Source organism: Festucalex cinctus, chromosome 13 (genome assembly GCF_051991245.1).
Source record: "Festucalex cinctus isolate MCC-2025b chromosome 13, RoL_Fcin_1.0, whole genome shotgun sequence".
In the NCBI taxonomy this organism is placed as follows: domain Eukaryota; kingdom Metazoa; phylum Chordata; class Actinopteri; order Syngnathiformes; family Syngnathidae; genus Festucalex; species Festucalex cinctus.
Window position 1 is genome coordinate 22,696,777 of NC_135423.1, and position 9,310 is coordinate 22,706,086.

Genomic DNA, 9,310 nt, shown 5'->3' on the forward strand with positions numbered 1-9,310 from the left:
TGAAATTTCCAACAGCCAGTCGAACACGCCTCCATTCAGTTTTAGTCCACACGCCTTGCCAGATTTGCGCCGGTCACAAAAATAGATAGAACAAAACTCTTGACCTACTGTATAGCAAAGTGAAGGGAACATGTGGCTCTTCTTCTCTTACTCCTCTGGAGAATCCACAAGTTCATATATACTTTATATATACAGTACATTATAGTTTATACAAACTAAGGACTGGATTTAAGAATTCAAATACAGGGAAGAACGAGCAAACTCTACACAGAAAGTCAGAGCCAAGATTTGAACCAAGAATCTTTCGAAAGTGAGGCAGACACACTAACTACATGCTCCATCCTCATTGCCAGGATTGGAAAGCTAAATCTAAAAAAAATATACAGTACACATAAAGAAGAGTTTTCAAGCTGATTACTGCATGTCTGCTGGAGAGTTGAAAAGTTCAAATGTGTTCCACCTGAAACATTTGAGAATCATTATGACTACATTTTACAAATCCGATGTGGTTTATTTGGCAGGAGCTTGTAGCGTAACTGATGTTATTATTTAATTGATATACCACTCAGTCGCACTCCATGGGGAGACTTGTGGTGAACCTCCACATCTTCCCTTCTTGATTGAGAAACCTTTTCAGTAAGAAACACAATTCAAGGATTCAAATAATTTTAACAGATTTCCACACATTATGGCACGAAACATGATACCCGAGGTCCCCAGGTTAGCCCAGACTTGTTAAAACCAAATTCTAATTAACGAATATAATATAGTAAATAGAATTTAAAAAGAAAAAAAGAAGACAATGTGGTGGATCCTGACAGTCGGTGGACCGTTGGGCCAGAAAGTCCAGGAGACTGTGATGGAAGAGAACGAGGTTGCGGACATTGGAGTTCCCACTTTCCAGGTGGGTGAGGACTGCGTGGACCGCTAATCAGATGCCATCATCAGTGGAGTGGTTCTTACAGCAGGTATACTGGTTAAGGTCTGCAGTGACCTTGATGGAGTTTTGATCTGTGCCTAGATCAGCTTATAAAGCACTTCTTGACTGTCAGAGTAAGGGCTACTGGCCGATACTCATTCAGGCCTGTCACTGTGGAGGTCACGGGTACGGGCATCATGGAGTCAAACTAGGCACCTTGGAATAGTTGGAGTAGTGGCCCAATTCTAAATCAACCTGTGGATGATATCACGTACACAATGAGCCCTGTTATTGAACTTGATTCAGAAGTTACAGCACGTAATACTCACATGCACAAGTACCTTGGGGTACAGTGCCTTGCTTAACGGCATCTTAGCAATTGTCCAAAAATCAACTGCAATATGACTGTTAAAAAAAAAAAAAAAAGAATTATACAACATCGTTTTTTTTAAGATCAGACAAAAAATTGAATTGTGAGTAATATCCCCTAAACAAGTTATCATATTGGAAAAAAGTTGGTATCTGTATATGATGCGGGTTCGAAAGGGTTTGCATGTTAGTCTACATAGTCAGACTAACACTCACGCATGGGAGAATCACCAAGTTTACAAAAGACCACACACAGATGAACGCTAATTAAGCCCTGCTGTCAATCAATTATAGTTACAAGCAGCTCATGGTGCCTTGTGAGATATTTGGATGAGCAGGCTCAGAGGGAGAATTTCAGAGTACATAATCACTGTGACCTATGCCCTTTCAGTGGCAGTCCAATTTGTGGAAATGATTAAATGACATTGATCATAGTTTACTGAACAGAAAACTGAACAGAACATAAAATCCTGCAGATTGAGTCAGGGGTCACAGTTCAGGATAGGGGCGTGCTAAGATCACCATTTACCTATGTCGTTTTTTATGTCCGATAGAAAAGTCACAAAGGGCCAAACTGGCTGTCAGTTCACCCTGTAGATGACCCCAGGTTTGAGGTGGCAGGTCAAACTGGCCATGAGAAGGAAATATTGCTTTAAGTCTGGTTCTCTGCACATCTGCTTGATATTTAAAATATCAACTACTGGCTGGCTGACCTTTAACAATGAGAGTTTCAGTTTTGCCGAGCATAAAAGTAAGCAATTTCCACTGTAAAGGTTAGATAGATTTTGGTTAAAATAATTAGTTCAAAGACAGTCAAAAACATTGTGAACAGTTAGTGCAAATTCCAGCCACTATAAGAAAATATATGGTTCATTTAAAAGCTCTGTAACTGTGTCAACCAAAACTGAACATTATTGTTGTAAAGCTGGGCTACTTGATACAGTTCTTTCAATGGATATCGTTATATTATTCTAATATGGTAGGATTTCATAAAAAAACAAAACAAAACGGTGCCTTAAAATGTGTGCACCTTTTTTCCTGTATCATGCTATACTTAAAAAACAAAACATGAACAAAAGGCATAATAATAGTTTTATAGAGGACAATAACTTAGCCTGTCAAATTTTGCTCCCCCAAGGCAAATAGCAACAGAGTGTAAAACTTTATTTTTTTCTTATTTTCTTTTACTTCACCACTATAAAACTAGCTTCTTCTTCTTTTTTTTTTTTTTTAAGTATATTGCCAATATTTTATTTTATAAAGACACTGACAATCACGGACGGGTAAGCAAAATGTTTGAATAAACGGTCATAAAAACATATCGTTAAAAGTTTCTCAAATAGCCAAAACAGGCTCTTCAGATTTACTACGCACCGTATTGCATGTGAACTCCTCGCTCTGGAATGTCAACCGCGCACCTAATTGACTGTCTTGCCTACTCTCCATTTCCTCATTTCTCCTTTTTAGTAGGATCCAGGGGAAATGCTATTGCAGACCAGAGGTTGTGTTGACAGAGGCCCAGACAGCACCAAGCACAAGGCCGCCCTTTCACCTTTCACCTCCAACAGACCTCCCCCAATCCTGGAAACACAGGAAGAAAAGCAAGGTCGCCGAGATGAGAGTGTCTGTCAACACACAGAGGGAATTGAAAGTGGGCTCAGGGTTGGGGAGGGGGGGGGAAGTAATGGCAAAGAATTGGAGAGGATTCAGCAAAACACAGCGAGGGTAAAAAGTCGGGGTCCTGACATATGCAGGTTTTGATGCAAAAACGCACTACACTTTCCAATTTAAACGCATGCGGGATGAATCAAGCTCTCTTTTTTTGTTCAACATGTAAAAGAGCAGTCTTAGGAGAGACAGACTGTTCATTTGATTCACATTAAGCCTCATATTACACACATGCGCAAAAAATACAAAAGAGAATCTGGATTTAATAGACGAGTGTTCTCCTCTGGTTCGCATCAGTGTTTAAATGATAACAGAGAAAGCAAAAAAATGTCTTGTTTTAATTTGGGTGGTTTTGTCCATCAAACTTTGCTACCGGTTGCTTTATTCCCGCCCCCCAAACTTTATGCTTCAGACTCTTGATTTCCTTTCAAAAGCAATCTGCGTTTTCAAAGGGACGGCAGCCATATGTTTTGTGGGGTTAATGACCGAGCACGCCAGTTTGAATTAAAAAAAAAATTAAAAAAAAAATCTATGAGTACATCATTCTTAAAAAATCTATGAGGAAATTAGTGTACGACCGAGACTATTCGCCACAGAACATACAAAACAGACTGGCAATTATGCTCACATTCACACCTACGGACAATCTAAAGTTTTCAGTGAATCCAACATGTTTTTGGAATGTGGGAGGAATTCAAACCCGGAGAAAACTTGCAAACCCCAAAAAGTGAGGCCATTGCCCTGATTTAACACCCAACTCCAGGACCATGAGTTGGATGCAAAGAGGATCCTAGTTTTGTTGATAATCCTTTCAAATGACTTTTACATTGTTGTTGAAAATTGGACTGCCTTGTAGATGTCCAATCAAGACATTCAATGAATTTTTGGAGAATTTTTGAACGTGTATCTTCACTTGACAATAGCATTCTTCCTTCTGGTGACTGTTCCTGACGACAACAGATTTCTGGGCTCAGCATGAGTAATGAGTGAAGGAGTTGTTATAGGAGTTGGTAAACAAATGCGTTTGACGTGACAGATATAGACCTGAATATAGTCCTGGAGCTCCTGGTCATGCTCGATAGATGACAAATATGCACAGTAGGAACACCTGATTGAGACACCACCACATAGTTTTATTTTAATTGTCTTGTATTGTCTGTATTATATTCATGGCCAATTGCACTCATCCCTTCAATAAAAAAATAAAGTTTCAGTGCTTGTCCATTTCTTCCAGGGTCATCACAAGTGTCCCTACTTTTCCATATACCAAAAGCCAGATTGTGTGCCTAATGTTTATGTGAGGAGCATCTGTTTTTACTAGACTGGCTGTAGACTTCAGTGTACAGGAATGCTTTATTGTCTTCATGAGATAAATCTACTCTATACTCTGTGTTCTCTACTATCCCAATATATGCCCCTTGCTGCATATTTTGACGTTAAATGTGTTTATAGGATGTTTGTTTGCATTGCTGTGGTGTTGCAGTGTGTAGTCGAAGAAAGCAAGCATCTTTAATTGCATGGAACGAGGACATGAATGAGGGAACGCAACTGTACAGAGAACGCGAACCCTGCCTGTGTTTGTTTTCAATTTCTGATATGCTTTCCCCTGTGTGATATCATTATAAATCCATCAACTCATTTCAGTAACATCCCTCCTTATAGGCATCCAACCTAGTATGCTCCTTCCTTTCTCGTATATATATCCACATTTCCACTCTTTCTAAGATAACAAAATCGTAATCCTGCCATAAATCGCTTGTCTTCACTGGGCAACCCAATGCATGATATCACTAATGTGGTTTTCTTATGGTTTTCAGTGTACTCCCTCTCACTCCAACAAAGCCTATAACTGAGCATGATCATCTTGAAAACAGGAGGTAGTCTGTGATTGGGGAGGGTTGGTTTGTGGTGAGTAGGTTCAACTCAACTTCGATCCACAATATTTATATGGCCCCTTCGTTGTAAATTAAGACAAAGATAGGCCAATTTTTACACAAGACAGTCAAAATATACATTAAGATCAAATGTGTAATTCATAAAAAGTTTTATATCTGAAAACCTTTCTAGATAGCCGTTAGTCTTTCTGACCTTGCAGAAGACTGTTGTTAGGGAATGGCTTGCGTATATTTGGGAGTAATTGTACTGTTTAAAGTCTCCATGTTTTCCTCCTTGCTTCAGTGAAAAAAATACAACATGCAGCGTGACCTCTGATACTGTAGAGGTAATGTCCTGGGGAGGAGCTGAGGGCAGAATGAAGGTGAGGTCACTCTACAACATGTGGTAGCCTCGTTTGGGGTAGCCAAACGGTTTTTCTTTAATTGGCCGTACGATCTGCCCCAGCTGGAATGGATTAGATTAGATGGGGAGGATACTTTGCTCAAGAGGGCAAATGGAGGTTGGCATACAGCAGACTGGGAGACTGGAAGGAAAATAGAAAAACACATCTCTAAAACACACATTATTGTAGAGAATAAAACATGCCAGAAAGAACAAAGTCACTAAATAAAACTTTGATCTAGTTTCAATACTGTATGTAAAAACATAAATAAAATAAAACATGAAAAAAAAAAATGTATGAACAATGTTTTTAGTATTAAAACACAATTGCAGAATTTAAATGGACTTTTTTGGTGACATTAATATTATTGGATCGACTGTTTGGTATTCACATATGATATTCCCAGCTGTTTGCTTACATTCCTTTGACAGCACAGTGTATATCGCTGATAGGGTCTTCCTGCCCTTATAGAATGTACAATTTAGTGTATATATTTGCAAGTACATCAACTTGTGGTTCTCTGGTCATACAGGTGTATCAGAGGTAACGTTTCAAACCAGGACATGCGCAGGACGCTTAATGTCTCATTGAATTGGGGTGGATGACAAATGTAGCTAGTTAAAGAAGTTCTCAAGCTCCCAACTAGCCATCACAACTCACAGAGAGGTGACTGTCACATCAGGATTAGAGGAAAAAGTTTGGTAGGGAAGGAGACATGGGAGCGGAGGTGGGACGAAGACTGGTGCTTTGAATGTTGAAGACTACTAGAATATGGAAGCCCAAAAGTGTCAAAAAATAAATAAAAAGGCCTTTTTAAAATAACTTTTTTTTTCCAGACAATTATGTAATATGGCCATTAAATTGTAAAATGACGCGTTAGTATTATTATGAAAAGGGTTCATACTGTTCTTTAAAATGTAAAAATTTTATTTTGATTAAATATTTCATAATGATCATTTTAACAGTCACTTTTTTTTTAAATAATGACATTTAATTTATTTTTCAAGGTTTTATAAGATAAGACAACTTTTTTTTTTTTTTTTTTTTACAAAGTCAGGTTTTATTTCATAATGTCCTTTTCCACAATGGTCTTCTTTTACATAATGGCATTTTACAGCCGAATGACTTGGTCTGTCAGTCAAAGTCAGTGGGTGGGACCACCAGTTTGAGCCGAGATCGCCGTGACGCCTACCTCGTAGCCTGACGCAAAAGTTTAACAAGGCCTTTACGTTATGATCTGATTCTAAACGATGTGCTACTTCTTGGAGTACTTCTGAAAGTGACTTATCTCCCGTATCTATGCTTTAGCAAGCCCGTGACCGCCGCGGCTCCTCATCAGGCGCTAAACTCTCCACGCGTGAATCAATACTGCAAGTGCTGCTGCTCATGTCTGTATAAGGGACTCAGCCAATCACGTAGCTGGCTCCGCCTCATGTCATTTGATTGACAGACCAAGTCATTCGGAGGAAAAACACCATTATGTAAAAGAAGACCATTGTGGAAAAGGACATTATGAAATAAAAACTGACTTTGTAAAAAAAATTAAAAAACAAAAATAAAAAAATAAAGTTTTCTTATCTTATAAAACGTTGAAAATAAACTAAATGTCATTAATTAAAAAAAAAATATGACGTTAATCATTATGAAATATTTAATCAAAATTTGTTACATATTAAAGAATAGTATAACAATTTTCCTAATAATACTAACACCTCATTTTAAAATTTAATGGCTTTGGGCTTCCATACTAGAATGTCTCTGAAATCATATTTAGCGTGACATGTTTGATAGACATGTAAGGTAATCGTTTGTTTTCCTCCGAGCAATACATCATTAAGCACACCATCAATAAGACACTTTATATAAAATTCTTAATTCCAACTAGGATAGGTCAAGGTATAATAGCTTCCTGGGTTTTATCCCATTTCTATTCATACTTAATCCCTGGCCAGACTTCCACAAAGCTCTCCGTGGACTGGAGTGGCATTCGTAACCCCGGCGACTTCCATTAAAACTGGAGGGATAATCCATAGATTTCCGTGGCAAATTCTCGAGGTTGTGCTCCCCAAGATACTCCCCCCTTTTGCCCCATGTCACTTTACCGCAAATCCCAGCTTCCCTCTATTAAAATAATCTAATGTTTTTGCTCAACCCTACAGAGACAGTGTCATTTACATAGTTTCCCTAATCGTCCTGGATCCCTAGTTTGGAAAGACTGTCAGAGCCTGACAAAATTTTCCTTGAGGATAAAAATGTCAGTGATGAACTGGCAGCAAAGAAAATATTTCAGTTGAGATTTGATTACTCCAGAGCACTTACACAATAAAATAAACAAGAATCCCACCGTGAAACTATCCAAATAAAGTGAATAGAGCATCAATATTATGAGAGCACACAAAGTGAGGAGCTCATGAATCCTTGTATATTTTTAAGGACTCTACTAAAGCTTTGGAGGTTCACTGGAAATGACTGAGATGAGACCTTTCAAACTTCACCACAAAAGCCTTCAACCACTATTAGACCTGTGGTTAGGTTCAGGTGTTAGCTATTAGAAGCATGTGCAATTAAATTGCTGGGACATGGTTTTGGAATCAGTGGTATGGAATTCAATTATTGCGGCTGAAATCTGTCTGCACGCACGGCAGTCAATATTTATGACACATACACTCGCTCGCAAAATTGTTCATGTGTATATGCTTTTGATCTTTCCATGACAATCCCTGTTGGGATTTCATGTGCGAGAGCCAGGATTCACAAATTCCGCTCCTCGAGGTCCGGAGTCCTGTAGGTTTTAGATATTTACGACTTCCAACACACCTGATACTAAAGATCAGGATCGTTATCAGGCATGCTGAGGAACTGATTATATGAATCAGGTGTGCTAGTGGGCGGAAAGTCTGAAACATCTAAAACCTGCAGGAGTCAGGACCTCGAGAACCAGAATTGGTGAACCCTGTGCTAGACCAACACCAAGTATCACATAATTGCCAAGTTGAAAATTATTCACGGGTTTCCAATTTTTTTTGTTGTTTGTTTACAGATGAAAAACTGAAAATTGTTTAGTCTGCAAAAGAATTTAGCCCCTTTTAGTCAAAACTATATACCACCTTTTACTGCAATAATTTACAGCTGCATTCCTTTTTGTCCTTTTTTCTTCTTTTTTTTCCATGGAGGGAAAAAAACTGAAATATTTGGTGAAGGAATCATTCTAATAATTCAGTACACTCAAAATAACTGTTGTGCCCACCACTGCTAAAGCCTGTAGAAGTTTTTTTTTTTTTTTTTTTTTTTTTTTTTCAGTTTTATTGTAGAAAGGCTAAGAATAGGTACATGATTCTGTAATGCTCACATTTGTATTGTTGTTATTCAAGAAAAAACATTCAAATTGTATTCTACAGGTTGAAGACCCCTCTGCAAATTGTAGGGCACTAATGGAGGTGTGCAACAGCTAGGAGTATCAACCTGCACACTGAATGTAGAAAATGCAAGGACAAATACCACTTTGATGCAATTTGATATAAAAAGGCTCTCTAATGTATGCAAAACATTTACCTCACATAGCCACAGGAAGGCATTCCTGCTATATAGAACATATAGTATTTATCAATCCAACCATCCATCCATCCATCCATCCATCCATCCATCCATCCTCTTCTGCTAATCGCAGGTCAAGGAGCAGAAGCTTTAGCAGACTAGGCCTTCCCAAGCTACCCAAGAGAGACGTGGCCCTCAACGGATTTTAATTTTTGCTTCAGAAATTTCACTTACTATCTTATTCAAGTGAGATGATCCAGAAGTACTTGAAGCATCGAAGCATTCAAAATCTACAAATACTTCAGAAAGGTGCATGTATGACATCTTTAAGCCATCTTTGTCAAAGGTTACTTGTGACAAACCTTTCCAAAAGGATATTACCCACAATTCTTTACGGCAGCAAGATTTAACACAAGGCACCGACATAGTTGACAGATTAGGCAAAGACGCTTGAGTCTCACTCATTTAATAACAATAGTAATACATTTCATAAGAATAGTAATACATTTTTAGTAACAAGTGGGTACTCAATGAAACCAAGA

At 38.3% G+C, this 9,310-nt stretch overlaps 1 long non-coding RNA gene across 1 annotated transcript; it reads right to left on the minus strand.

Moving 5' to 3' along the window:
• Window positions 1-604: 604 nt before the first annotated feature.
• Window positions 605-2,886, minus strand: LOC144000421 (uncharacterized). Its single transcript, XR_013278231.1, has 3 exons — window positions 2,663-2,886; window positions 1,249-1,324; window positions 605-1,174 (listed from the first exon to the last, which is right to left on the minus strand). It is a non-coding gene; the product is annotated as an uncharacterized LOC144000421 (long non-coding RNA).
• Between the last annotated feature and the right edge of the window lie 6,424 nt (window positions 2,887-9,310).